Source organism: Culex pipiens, chromosome 1 (assembly GCF_016801865.2).
Source record: "Culex pipiens pallens isolate TS chromosome 1, TS_CPP_V2, whole genome shotgun sequence".
In the NCBI taxonomy this organism is placed as follows: domain Eukaryota; kingdom Metazoa; phylum Arthropoda; class Insecta; order Diptera; family Culicidae; genus Culex; species Culex pipiens.
The window spans coordinates 102,051,558-102,066,397 of NC_068937.1; positions in this window are offsets into that span (position 1 = coordinate 102,051,558).

Genomic DNA, 14,840 nt, shown 5'->3' on the forward strand with positions numbered 1-14,840 from the left:
ACTGACCTTGTTGCGTGCTCTTCGGTTGACGTCCACGTAAGGAACATCCTGGAAGGAGCGTAACTAACTACATCCGTAGTTCTGTTAGATCATCCGAATTATCTTGATCAGAACAGTATAGCTCTGGTTCCTTGCGAGTGTCCTATTTTCTTACCTCCACGTTGGCTTGGTTTTCATGATGACCTAGCTGGTGGCCTATGGAAACGGATCGTAAACCTTTGACCACCGCGGGTCAGAGTCGAGACGGCCAAAAGAAAGGGACGCGACAATGTGGGAAAGGGAAGTAATTTGTGATTGTAGACGGTATTGTTTCGATTCGCAGTATGTTGAGTCAACTGCTGTGGATGTACCTGAAACATCGCACAACGGGGTTTCTCTTCTCTTCATTCTCAGCTACCACCTATCTCCTTTTTTTTTTTTTTTTTTGCTCTACTGATTCTCAATTCTTCACTGATTCTTCTATTTAATATCCATCATTTGATTTTGATTTTACTAACTTTTGATTCTCTTATCTCTCAAAACTTTTCCACTCTTTTTTACCAATTGATACTGCTGTAACAAACTTTGTTTTGTTTTTTTTCCTTAAAAATATACTTTTCCTTAATGTACTAGTAATATCAAGTCTATTTATCATTCGCCTAATCTTTTTTGATTTTATTGTGAATTTTATTTTTTATTTTTTTTATTTTTTTTTGAATAATTCTTTATCTGTCCTATAAATTATCATTACTATAATCTAAGCTTGTTTTGTATCTCTATTTATTAACTATTGTCTAATTTTACATCTAATACATCTAGCTTCTCATTTTTATTCTTTAAAATACGATCATCATTCTCTTACAATTGATACTTGATTTTTATAAAATAAATTCTCTTTTACTGTCTATTGTTTTCAATCTTCACCCTTTTTTTCAAACAAGTGAGGTTTGAGCCCTTACTTAATTTATGGAATGGTTAAAGGATTAACACAAATATTACTATTGTATTTTTGGTAAACTTTTATAACATGCTTAGGACCAAAAATTGTAACAAAACACCGCGACAAAAGAAATAGCAACAGAAACACGACTCAACACTAGGAAAGATTTCAGGAGAAAACAATACACAGTAAATAACAACTAGTTTTTGAATTCAAACTAACAAAAAAACAGTTTTTGCTTTAATGAAAGTTGATAGGCACACTATAAATGGTTAGGCGCTTATGCTTACATCAAACCCTACGTAATGTACTACCCCCGGCCGAGTTAAAATGCGTAACCGGAAAAGAAGGTGTGCATGCCTGGCACGAACACTCAAAGCGTGTTCTAGCGTGCTGCTCGTACTGACTCAGAGCAAGGGTGAGATGTAGGTGTAAGGGCAGTGCGTGTTCGTCGGGAACCTGGTGCATAAGATCGGTCAAGGCCCGTTCTTACACTGAAAATTGCGAATTGCGAACTTTTTACTGAAATATACAACTCATAAAACATTGTTTACTAAGAATAGGGGGACAGCATGTAATTCCATCGTGCACCTAATGTTGGCATATTAGCACTTTTAAATTCAATTACAGCCCCCCCCCCTTTCTCCTTTATTTTTCAGAGTTGGTAAAAAAAGAATTGAAAATTGCTGTTCTGGTAAAAACAATAATAATAAAAATCTTAAATAAATTTGTAAATACAACCTAAAATACAACATAAATGTGAGGAAGGCACCAACCACTTGAAGGTGGATTAAGTAACGTTTTTTATGTATCATGCTGTTAGTTTAGTATGTTTTGAAGAAATTTTCATGAAAGTGTTTTGCAGTTCACCAAAATTGGGTATTGGCAGACTACAATAATGGATGTATTTTTGGTACAAAATTTACCTTAATTTCATACCTTATGTTAAAAACGGAACAGTTAAAATTATCCAACCCTGTGCCAAAAGCATCATTTAAAGTACCTCTTAAATACGCCCAATCGAAAAATTTTAACAGTTTTGTTAGAATCAGTCATTTTAGTTAATTGGCATATACTATTAATTGTCATATCAGGGCATCTGTTAGAGTCAATTACCGTAAACTGGGGTGACTTTGATAGCCCAGGATGACTTTGTTAGGTTTTTCAAATGCCCGTCAAATTAATATCTAAACATTTTTGAGAGTTTTGAGTGTGTAAGCATTAAGGGATAGCTTATTATCGAACATATATGCAAAAACGTGACTGTAACATTGGATGTATCAAAATTAATGGCCAAATCAAATTTCTATCAATGTCACCCCGGGCTATCAAAGTCACCCCAGTTTACGGTACCATCATTTGTTGCATTATTTTTTTCCCTTGAATCATTGCAGGCTCCAAAAACTCCTATAAATTGAAGCATTTTCAGAATCGGGAAATTTTGGAAAAGTTCACTGTTTTAGTATAGTTGGTTAATAGAATGCGTAAAATTCGGTGTAATTAATTGTTACACATCTCAAAAACAGTAATCTTGAAGGCTGTTTACTTTTTAATACATACAAAAATTCACAAGTGGCTCTTCAGATCGACCAACATAGAAAAGAAATTTTTCCTTTATATGGCCTGGGCTGGGAGCAAATTGGAGAATTTTAAGTTTAAATGTGCTGTGCAGTGTTGCAAATGGGTGATAGAAAAGCTTTCAATTGGGTCCTAAAATGAAGCTCAGATTGCTGATATTATTGTTTACAGCGATAAAGCTTATTTTTCTGAGTACAATGACCCTTTGTACGACCACAGAGTTTAAAATGGATTTTTAAATCAATTTTGAAAAATTTACCTCGCGGTCCTTCTTGACAGAAAAGCTCTTACTTGACAACTCGTTCTAAGGGGACCATAGTTGATCCATCGAAAAAATGTTGTCTTCCCGAGCAGACGGAAATAACTTGGGAAGGTCAGTTTTTGATATTGTGAGAAGATCGAAATATGTTATTGGGATGATCGGATTAGTTGTTAAAATAACAAAAATCAATAACAAAGATTTGTTCGAAGAATAACTTAAACTGTTATTATGTTGTTATTGCAATAACAAACCAATAACACAGAAGGAATCATGAAGGAATAACAAGATTTGTTATTTTGTGCGGAGAGGTGGAGCAGCATAATAACAAAAATTGTTATTGAACTGGTATGTCTCCATAACAAAAAAAGTTATTGTTTTGGTTTATTTGTAATTTGCAAATAAACCTGCAGTTGCCATAACTCCTCTGTACTAGTCAGGGCTGCAGAGTCGGGTACCTCCAAGCGACTTTGAATCCATACTTTGAAGACAACTCCGACTCTGGATGCAGGATATGACGTCAACGACGACTTCAGCTCTCTAAAAATACCCGACTTCACAGATTCTGACTCCAAGTAAAAGTTGCTGAAAATTTGCTGAATCCGATGCAGTCTCCGAGGTCTCACTCCAGCTCGAACTTCAACGTCAGCTCCGACTTCCTGGCTCTGTGAAAATAATAACAGTTTTTGTTATTCACACATCAAAAATTCTAAATAAATAAATCAATTCCGTTAGGGAATATAACAAAATTTAAAAAAAAAAACTAACTCTCAAAAGTAAATTTTATCGGATTAATTTTAGCTTGAAACCCCGTTTCATGGTGAAATAAATGACCCTGATAAAATTGGTCAAAATTATTTCATAGTTCTAGCCAATTTTAGTAAAATCCCTTAGGGGGTATATCAAATAATTAAAAAAATAAACTTTCAAAATTTCAACTTTTCAGAATAATTTTAGCTTAAGGACCCCATTTCATGGCAAAAATAATGACCCCGACGAAATTGGTCAAAATTATCCCATAGTTCTAGCCAATTTTAGCAAAGTCCTTTAGGGGGTATATCAAATAATTAAAAAAATCAACTTTCAAAATTTCAACTTTTCAGAATAATTTTAGCTTAAGGACCCCATTTCATGGCCAAAATAATGACCCCGACGAAATTGGTCAAAATTATCCCATAGTTCTAACCATTATAAACAAAGTCCTTTAGGGGGTATATCAAATAATTAAAAAAATCAACTTTCAAAACTTCAACTTTTTAGAATATTTTTAGCTTAAGGACCCCATTTCATGGCCAAAATAATGGCCCCGACGAAATTGGTCAAAATTATCCCATAGTTCTAGCCAATTTTAGCAAAGTCCCTTAGGGGGTATATCAAATAATTAAAAATATCAACTTTCAAAATTTCAACTTTTTGGAATAATTTTAGCTTAAGGACTCCATTTCATGACCAAAATAATGACCCTGACGAAATTGGTCAAAATTATCCCATAGTTCTAACCATTTTAAACAAAGTCCTTTAGGGGGTATATCAAATAATTAAAAAAACCAACTTTCAAAATTTCAACTTTTTAGAATAATTTTAGCTAAAGGACTCCGTTTCATGGCCAAAATAATGACCCCGACGAAATTGGTCAAAATTATCCCATAGTTCTAGCCAATTTTAGCAAAGTCCCTTAGGGGGTATATCAAATAATTAAAAATATCAACTTTCAAAATTTCAACTTTTTGGAATAATTTTAGCTTAAGGACTCCATTTCATGACCAAAATAATGACCCTTACGAAATTGGTCAGAATTATCCCATAGTTCTAACCATTTTAAACAAAGTCCTTTAGGGGGTATATCAAATAATTAAAAAAACCAACTTTCAAAATTTCAACTTTTTAGAATAATTTTAGCTTAAGGACCCCATTTCATGGCAAAAATAATGACCCCGACGAAATTGGTCAAAATTATCCCATAGTTCTAGCCAATTTTAGCAAAGTCCCTTAGGGGGTATATCAAATAATTAAAAAAAATCAACTTTCAAAATTTCAACTTTTTAGAATAATTTTAGCTTAAGGACCCCATTTCATGGCCAAAATAATGACCCCGACGAAATTAGACAAAATTATCCCAAAGATCTAAACATATTTAACAAAAGAAAAAATAATAACAGATTGTGTTATGGACACTTAGAAACTTTTCCATTTGTGCGATTTATGGTAATTTTTTTTCTAAGTCAGTATACCGAACGAATAACAAATTTTGTTATTAGGAGAGTTTTTGAAATGTATAACATTTCCTCTTATTAGCGTGTTATTAAACATTTTCAATGTAATATCACTTCAATACCAAATTTTGTTATTTTATCAGAAACTGTTATTATTTTTTCTTCTTGGAGTTGAACTTCAGGATAAAATAATAACACTTTTTGTTATTTTAACAGGATTTGTTATTGAAATATTATTAATTTTGTTATTACCGTCTGCCCGGGTTGTCAAAAAAAAAAAAAAATTGCATTAAAATGAAAAAAAGTGATCAGAAATGGTTTTTAATCGTGTTTTTTACCGTTGTACATAAAAATTGACATGGGGCTTTAGTACCCAATTGATTATCTCTGCACCAAAAATATCCGAGAGTATAGTGGCCGTCACTATACCTTGTGAGATCTCTTCACGTGATCACGTGATTCCCAGCGATAGCATTCTCTCTCTATTACTCCTCCCCTTTTCCTCGACTATGCGCTCTCACCGCTGAGTCTCTCAATCTCTCCGAAAACTGCAATGAGAGAACGCGAGATGGCGATTAGGAGCCGACCACGCATGACGTCCCGTTAAACTGCGTTTGCGAAATTGGTTTTGTGGCGGCTTTTGTGGTTAAACGCTGTTGCGGTAGGATGATCGTGGAAGCGGGAATGAGAGAGAAAACGAAAATGTCAATCGCGAGTGTGTAAACACGAAAACGTATTCGGCTATGTTCGGCGCTGAGAGTTTCAATAAAGAGAAAAGAGCAGTTGTATTTGAGGCATGAATATTCAGGCGGGATAATTGAAGTTGCTGAGAGCTGATATTTTGATATTTCAACAACCCTGGTCTGCCCATGTTCGCATAAATGTCCCATATGCAAAAACAGCAAGCTGAGATAAACGCATTTGAAGTTTGTCCCACACATAAGGCTACATGTTAAGTTTTCGCGAAAAAACTGGATTTCCTCCTGATTTCTAGAACAAAGTACTGGATGTTATAGGCTTTTCTGAAAGAGCACACGATTTTGAACCAAACTGCATCAATAACTCAAAAGTGATGAAAATGCATATGGGACATTTATGCGATCAGGGGCAGTGGTGCTGTAACATTTTTATAGCTAAAGAAAAGGTTTTCAATGCACTATTTTTTGGAACCTATTTAACATGTACACATGCTACATACACCGTAAATAGTCAAAACAGGCCCGATTTCCGCCTAATAATAATGTCGCATTTTTTATGGGTCATGCTGTAATAGGGGGGGAATCCGAGGTTCGTTTTTTGATATCTCGTGGCGGAAATGCGGTGCGACCCCTTCAATTTTTGTACATGCGAAAAAGACATGTTAGCAGCTTGAAAAGGTGATGAGATCTCGAGATGGAAATTTGGTGTCAAAGGGACCAAAGGGCGAAAAAACCTATTTTTCATCGAAAAACACAAAAAAAACTCTTCCATTTTCTATAACTCAACTGTTTACAATTTTTGGAACATGTCATTTAATGGGAAATTTAATGTATTTTTCGAATCTACTTTAACCCACAAGAGTCATTTTTCATTCAAAAGAAAACAAATCATTTAAAATTTTGTGTTTTCAAACTTTACATGATATTTTTTTTAGATAATTGTTCTAAAAAATTGTAGAGCAGACAATTTTAAAAATTAAAAAAAAAATATTTTAACATAAGGGGTTTGCTTGTAACCATCACTAGTTATTGCGATTTTACAACAAAACAATGTTTTGAAAAAGTTTGCGTTTCTTTTTGTTTTGTCGTTTGCGTCTGTCGCAGATGACGTTGATGGGTTTGTAAAATCGCCCCCCCCCCCCTTGACCCTGGCCAGAGCCGAGGGACAAAAACTTTGAAAAATATTTGCATTGGCCTTATGAGAAAGTAACCATTCTGGGTTAATGTAAATTCGAAAAGTACATTAAATTTCCCTTAAAATGACATTTTCACGAAACATCGCTATTCGAAGTTTCAGATAACTGCTTAAGGAAGAAACTCACATCCCCTAGCCAGCAACTCCACCGGGAAAGTCCAACCGAAACCGATACCGACGACATCATCAAGCATCCACAAACTTGACTTTATCCCTAGCCAGCCCGCCGGTTAAGGGTGCACAGCAACCAAGGAAGTTGTTGTCTTCTTATGCCAAAATTGACAAACTTACGGACCCAATCCTGCACAAATCTGATTGTAAAAACAGGCAAATTTTGTTGTAAATCACTTAGTAGACAGTACTTTAGGGGATGAATAAAACATTATATCGATAGTTCCCGTAGTTTCGAAAATACTAAAATATCTGTAACAAAAATCTTGGTGCAAAAACTCTTGTTGATGTGCACCGTTAAGCAACCAACTACGGTCGACGATGGTCGTTGAACCCAGAACTAGCCCAACCCAACGGCCACGCCGGGCCCCCCAACGGCCGGACCACATCACCATCGATCGAATCTCTCGGGTCATCCACGTGTGCACGCCGCCTTCTTCGAGTCTCCCCATCCCCTCAACTTTTTTTGGGGGGGTAGCCCTCAGCGAGGTGTCACGTGTATGCCGTGCCATGCGAGTTGGAATGCATTAGCAACTCTCTGCCCGGTGGGGAACCAACGTTGGAGCAGAGCGGTGCCGTGAACCATCTCTGTGTTTTGTATAGTCAGTAGTCTAAACAAGATTTTGTTGAGCTTTCATTAAGAGAGAGATATTGTGAAGAGATCGCGAGATATCGGTGAAATGCCAAACTTGGATCATTATGCAACTGAGTGTATATTGGAAATGTCTACGATGCTATCGTGTTGGGACCCTGAGGGGGAAATCGCCGAATTCATGCGTTGGTCACTTTTTGGTGATCCGGTGCCGATGGGGGGGGGAGGGGGACCTTTATTCGGGGTAATGGCCAAAGAAAACAAAACCCGGAGGTGTGACTACAAGTTATCTGTTCAAGGTGCTGTAGAACCAAACTCCTCGATACTTGGGATAATTGAAATTGAAACGCCTTTCCACGGGGCTTTTCAGCCGTTAAATGAAGATAATCCATCACCTCCTTCATTCAGGGCAATAGATTCGGAAGCCAACATCAATGTTTCCGCTGCTCCCTAATAGATGTTATCTGGTCCCGAAATACAATCAACAAAGAGCGCACAATGATCGAGAGCACTCTATCAAGGTTTATAGGGGACCCCTTACCGTGGGGCTATAATATACCTCGAGTCCACTCGAGGTCCAAGGCTTGCGGTCAAGAGGAAGCGAAGACGAGATACGATGGGGAAGATTAATACTCCAGAACATCGGCCACACCACCGTAATAGGGTCTGCCTTTGGTATAAATCATACTTCGATGGGCTATCTATTACCGACGACGGACAGAACTTCGTTCTGGGATCTACATACCGCGAGAACGAGAACGAATCTCGGAACAGCCACGCTACACCAAAAGTCATTGAACGCAACTGGCCCATAAACGCATGGGCCGCATGACGGGAGAAGCTCCAGAGGAACCCTGGAGCGAGAGCCCCAGCAGCAGTGAATGAATGCTAATTGGAACGACGCAAGTCCCCCAGGTGGGGGAGAGTCTCGAAACAGAGTTGTACTCCAGCACTCTGTTGTGGCTGTGCGTTTGAACCATTGAGAACTGGGAAACCATTCATGGAGGAGCATTAGTGGATTTTAATTATTTTTTTCAATATCGATGCAGTCCTGTGGGGGAATTCAATCCACTTTGTAAATGCCCAATACTCTTCCCATATAGAGAATCTAATGTTGGCACATTCTTCCCATCAGATTCCCGCAAAGAGTACATTCACACGTTGCTGCTCACGTGCAACTAATATGTTCCCACAATTTATCTCAGAGAGCAGATTCCTTTCCCGTCCTAGACCAGAACACCACACATCGTCATACCCAGCGAGTGTCTCAGACAAAAACGACGAACCCGTGGCAAGTGCAACAAATACCTGCAATCGAAGTGTTGTTGACCTTTTTATCAAGATCTATTAATTAATGATAAAAGTCGCGTTCGCTTGTTCACGCTGAGCTCGCCCGAGATTTGCCCGGGTAGAGCAAACGGATAGCTGGAGGCAAAACTTGGTCCACGGCGGCGGCGGTCGCCGCACCTCCGGGGGAGTTGGAATTCGACTTTGTTGGCGTTGCCAACTCCACATTATGCTTCATTGCACGCAACTTTCCTGGAGGCGCGACAGAACTTGGGAAGAAGACATAGATCAGCGGGAATTGTAAGAAAATTGTGTTCAAGACTAAGAGGCGTTGCTATCTTTTGCTCACGCCATCAAGATTCATTTGATGAAAATGGTTGATCTGGAATTTTATGTGAAACTCTTGTGTCTTGAAGATAATTACCTCCAATGGTCACAAACCCATTAAATGTTATGCCTAATTTGTCCCATTTATGTATTTCGCACAGCCCCCCCTCAATGTAATCCCCCACGAAGAAAGGTATGCGCTAAAAAATGCAAAAGAATGTGCCTGCGAAGGGTCTTTGAATTAATGCACCCATGTTGGGACCTCCACCTCGGGCTGTTTTGGTTTAACAGTGCCATTCTAGCCATTGAAATAGGAGAAGTTGTGGTCAATTGTGTATTGTGTTTATTTTAAAAATAAACTTTACCCACATTTTTAAAAAGAAATGCACTATGTTTTGAGTGTAATGATAACCTGTTGTAAATATTTTAGTTTCGGAAATAAATCGAAATTTTGCGGCGACTTAAAGAAGTTTTTTTTTTTTTTAAAGAAGTTTTGCAGAATGGCTAAAAGACACCTGACACGCCACTTATAGGTTAAACCTCACTGAATTAAACATTTTGTCGCTCTGGCACTCGAAGCGAGCGATTTCCTCTGTCGCCGCACTTTTTCTCTCCGCATTTTCTGTCAAACTTAACACACTGAAACCCCCATGGTTTGACACCAACTGTTGTTAAAGGAACGGGGCGCTTTTTAGTTTGACACCCTCTTTACATAGAGCTCACACTTACTATCAAACGTTAGGTTTGATGGTAAGTGTGAAAATTGTGTACGTTTGGGTTGATAGTAAGAGTGAGTCCCGTGAAAAAAGTGACAGTTCGTCACTTATTCGTTTGACTTTGTCAAACCAACGGTGTAGTGTAAACCGAAAAAGTGACCAACCACCGGGGGTTGAGTTGGATGAGGATGTTGGCAATTTCTGCTAGTTGGTAAAAACAGTACAACAAACTTGGCTAACACAACAAACATGGCTAACACACTGATCGAGAAATACCAAATTTAGTTTGACAGAAAAGGCGGAGAGAAACAGTGCGGCGAGAGTGGAAATCGCTCGATTCGATTTAGTGCCGGAGTTGTAGTTATAGTTGTTTCTTAGATAATTTAAACACGCGTTCTCTAACTAAGACTAGTACAATTTATCAATACCATCGATGATGTATCGTTATCGTTATTTCGATAATTCTATCGATCTAAACTCTTTTTTTTTAATTTTTTTTGAAATATCAAATTTTACAATTACAATACGATGTCATATTATGGATGCATTTCAAGGGGTTTTTTTTTAAAAAAAAGGTCTTATAAACTAACGTCATGATTCGAATTCCCGGACGCTTCGCAACCCGGACACCTCATCTTGTTTTATCAATTATTTGGATATAAGTTCGCATTATGAATGTAAAACTGTGTTATTTGATGAATTCCAACATCAACTTGCATTTGAAGTTTGTTTGAACACTTAATGCCCAAACAATCATAGGCGTCTGAAGCACCGGGAAGGCAAAGCAGAAATTTATGGTTTTGATTTCCTTAAATTCTAACACATTTTTATATGAAATATCGATTGTTTTGATGGTAACAAGTTATTTGAGACCTAAAGAATTCCATTCACTTAGTTTTCGTGTGACAGCCGGAGACAGTGGTTGTTTTTTCTGCTGTTTTCGTGGCGCGGCAAAGTGCTTACGGATGGAGGTGGAAGAATCCTCCGACGGGGACGAGTTTCGTTCCGTAAACGGAACGGGGAAGCGGAGGAAGACCAGCGACGGAGCCGTTGTCGTAAATTGCCCAGAGGAGAATCTTCTCAACAACAACAAGTTCAGCCCGCTGGCGGAGAACAACAACAACAATAACAATGGTAGCCCAGCCGGAAAAGGAAGCGTCCCACCGGTTCCAGTGGCCAAGAAACCACCTCCTCTGGTGGTAAAGAATACGAGCTACGCCAAGCAGATGAATGTATACGGATATTAGAGAAATCTGTCACCGCGCTCCTGTGGCGCGGAAGCAAAACCAATGGTGGCGCGGTGACAGATTTTTCTGAAAACGCTATACTGTTGTCGTGCACAACCAAGCCAACTTACAAGATGACTCCGTTTGGGATCAAATTGCTGTGTATCTCCGAGGACCGTTTTGAAACCGCGCGGGCCCACTTGATTGCAAACAACGTGGAATTCTACACCCACGAGAAACGAAGCGAGCGGCAACTCCGTGTCGTCGTCAGAGGACTTCCACCGGCTTCACCTGAATACGTCAAGAAGAATCTCAAGGAATCGCACAACTTGGATGCTGTTGAGGTGCACGCCATCATGAGAAAGGGAGAGTTCACCTCGTCAGAGGAAACCCCGTACATTGTTACGTTCCCCAAGGGGCACACCAACCTCAAGCAGCTGAGTGAAATCAAGCGCTTGAGGAGATTTCACATCCGGTGGGAGGCCTACCGGAACAAGCGACCGAACGTGACCCAGTGCAGGAACTGCTTGCAGCTGGGTCATGGAACCAGGAACTGTCACCTCAAGGGGAGGTGCAACAACTGTGGGGGTCCCCACAAGACGGACGAGTGCGAAGTCCAGGAAGCCCAACCAAAGCGGTGTGCCAACTGCTCTGGAGCCCACGAAGCCACGGACCGCAGCTGCCCCAAGCGTGCGGATTTCATCCAGCGGCGACAGCAGGCGTCAAAACCAAAACCGCCGGCAAGGAAGGCGGAGAAGCAGAGCCCAGCAGTTCCAGCGTTCACGCCGGCAAAGTTCCCTCCGCTGCCGGGCGCAGTTCCGGACGGAAAATCAGCATGCGAAAAAGAGGTGTTTTTCAATAATTTGCAGCCTGAAATGGTGATGAGATAGAAATTTGGTGTCAAAGGGAATTTTATGTAAAATTAGACGCCCGATATAATGTCGTATTCAGAATTCCGAAAAAAACGATGTCATTTAAGGGGAAATTTTATTTACTTTTCGAATCTACATTTACACAGAAGGGTCATTTTTTCATTTAGGAAAAATTTGTCTTTTCTTTGTTAAATACTATTTTTTTTACAAATTACCGTATTTTTTCGAAAATAATAAAGTTTTCATAATTCGCGATATGGGTTTCAATATTTTTTCATAATTCGCAATAAGAGTACAAACTTAGCGAATTTTTGATTGCATTTTCAATTTGTTAAATGTTTTATAAAATTTCACAAATTATATTAGTTTTATCGAAAACACAAAAAAGCAATATGGGTGTCAGACGAAGCTATATTTTTATATATTTTCATTTTAATGTATTTTTTTTATTAAGATACTCAAATCTTCACGAAATATTTTTTTAAATATTTTTTTCAGTATTTCACAAAAAAATGAAAAAGCATTCAAAATTTCGCTTCTTTTGATACTCATAATTTGGGTGTATAAAAATACGGTAATTTGTAAATATTTGAGTATTTTACAAAAATAAATCTCTAATAATGTGAAAATGCATACAAATTTTCGCTCCAAAAATGTGTGCATTTTCCCTAAGAAACGATATTTTAAAGAAATTTGAGTATTTTACAAAAAAATATTCAATAAAGTGAAAACAGCATTAGGGACCTGTACCACGCTGAAGAGGGTGCCACAATAGTGAATTCTATATTCCTATACAGTTTGATTGTTGCCCGGAACAACTAAATTATTTTAGAACGTTTGGTACGGTATGTCCACGCATCCTTCCTCCCCTGATGATTCTGTGAAATGTGATCCGTTCACAGAATCTGTCTCTGCGGTTAATGCAACGCAGTAGGCCTGGCCGCTTTAATTTTTGCTATACATTTTCGGGGTAACTCGGATGTACTGTAATCATTAATATTGACAAGAAAGGACTTGAGGCGTAATCTTACCACAAGTTCTTCCAGGATGCTTTCTTCGAACTGGCTGCGCTTGTGTTCGATTAGATTAGATTAGATTAGAACGTAAATTTCCACACTGTGCTCCAAGACTACACCCTTACCCGGGGGAAAATTTTCAATAAATTGAAAATTCATACAGAATTTACCATCGTTTGTTACCTATGACAATTACGAAATTCCGCTTCATATGTGAAAATTAAGAAAATTTTTAGTATTTTTGAAAAAAACTGTATTGTGTGAAATTTGAGTATTTTACAAACAAAAAAAAAAAACTCAGATAAAGTAAAAAAACAAATTTCGCTTTGTTAGGGTAGTACCCATATTGTGAATTACGAAAATTTGAGTATTTTCGAAAAAATGCCCACACATTTGGTAGTGTTAGCTCTTGCGCTGCTTCCAAAGACCCGTTTAAGAATGACAGAGCTCTTTGCGGTCAAATTCCGAGATCGTGGATCAAATTATCACTAAAGTGATCTGCATGCGATTTTGCAAACCGATTTGTAGTTGTGAAGCTCAAGTGTGACCCAGCCACCAATACTTGATCTAATCCCCTATGGTAGACAAATAATAGCCTAAGACACCCCTTTCTTCAACCTCGCCTGAACAGAGGCAGCAAAAAAAAAGTAAACAATCGGCATCAATGAACTCTTGAGAAAAACAGAGGGAAAAAACGAAGATCTCTTGCATCACACAACCAAACACACACACAAAAACACACCCCATCGCACTTCCTCCTCAGAGAGCTCCCCCCTTGGAGTGCATTTCTCTTCCTCATTGATGTTTTACACCATTCCGCGCGCTCGCGAGAAGTGGAAGAACCATGGCGAAGATCTGTAACTACTTCAAGCAGGTCGTTGTTACAACATTCACACTGCACTGATTGAAGCCAGAAAGCCGGAGAGGAGTTTATTCTGCGAGTCTGCCAGTGACGTTTTTTGAGCGACATCGGGCTAACATCGGGAAAATGAATGAAAAGATAATCTAAAACAAAATCAGCTATACTAAGGCTACCAACTCTTGCTGAGCCAAAATCCGTATGACCCCATGGTTTAACAAAATGAATTTACAAAATAAACTGAAACTAATTGAATTGAAGTGACTTTTCATAACCTCAAATTACCCGCCAAACGTTCCTGCTTCACTGTCGGGTTCACAGGGCGATCCCGAACCCACCTCGTTTGGTTCCTCGTTAAGTTAAACTGTGTGTGCGAATAATTACATGAAATGGTAATTAACCGTGCCCTCTTCTTCGGCATCAACCATTTTCCTACAATTCTGAGCCCGTTCTGCCGACGTGGGGGGAAAACGTGTTATAAATAGCGGCCTAGGGTCGTAGGGCTCGTCGTTCTCCAGCTGCCCAGACGTTTCCTGCTAGGATGGTAGTAACCTCCGGAGAGGTCACCGATCACAGACACGTCAAAGTGTCAGCGAGTTCGTCGAACGAGCAGCAGCAGCAGCAGCACCACCCGCCTCGTTAATGTGAGCAAATTGGTCATTTTATGGTGAAATGAAAATGAGAGGAAAATTGCCCTTAATTAATTTGCTGTACAAACACGGCTTAAGTGAAGCAAACGAACCCTTGCTAATATGATGACGACGACTGGCTGGTTTTATGAGCTACTGGTGTGTGCTTTTTTGCCTTTTTTTATTTCAGATTCATTAACAACTAGGAGAACTCCCGATGGTTGGTTAATATGAATCCATCGTCCATCGTTAGCAATGTCTGGGTTTTAGACTCCAGGAAGTT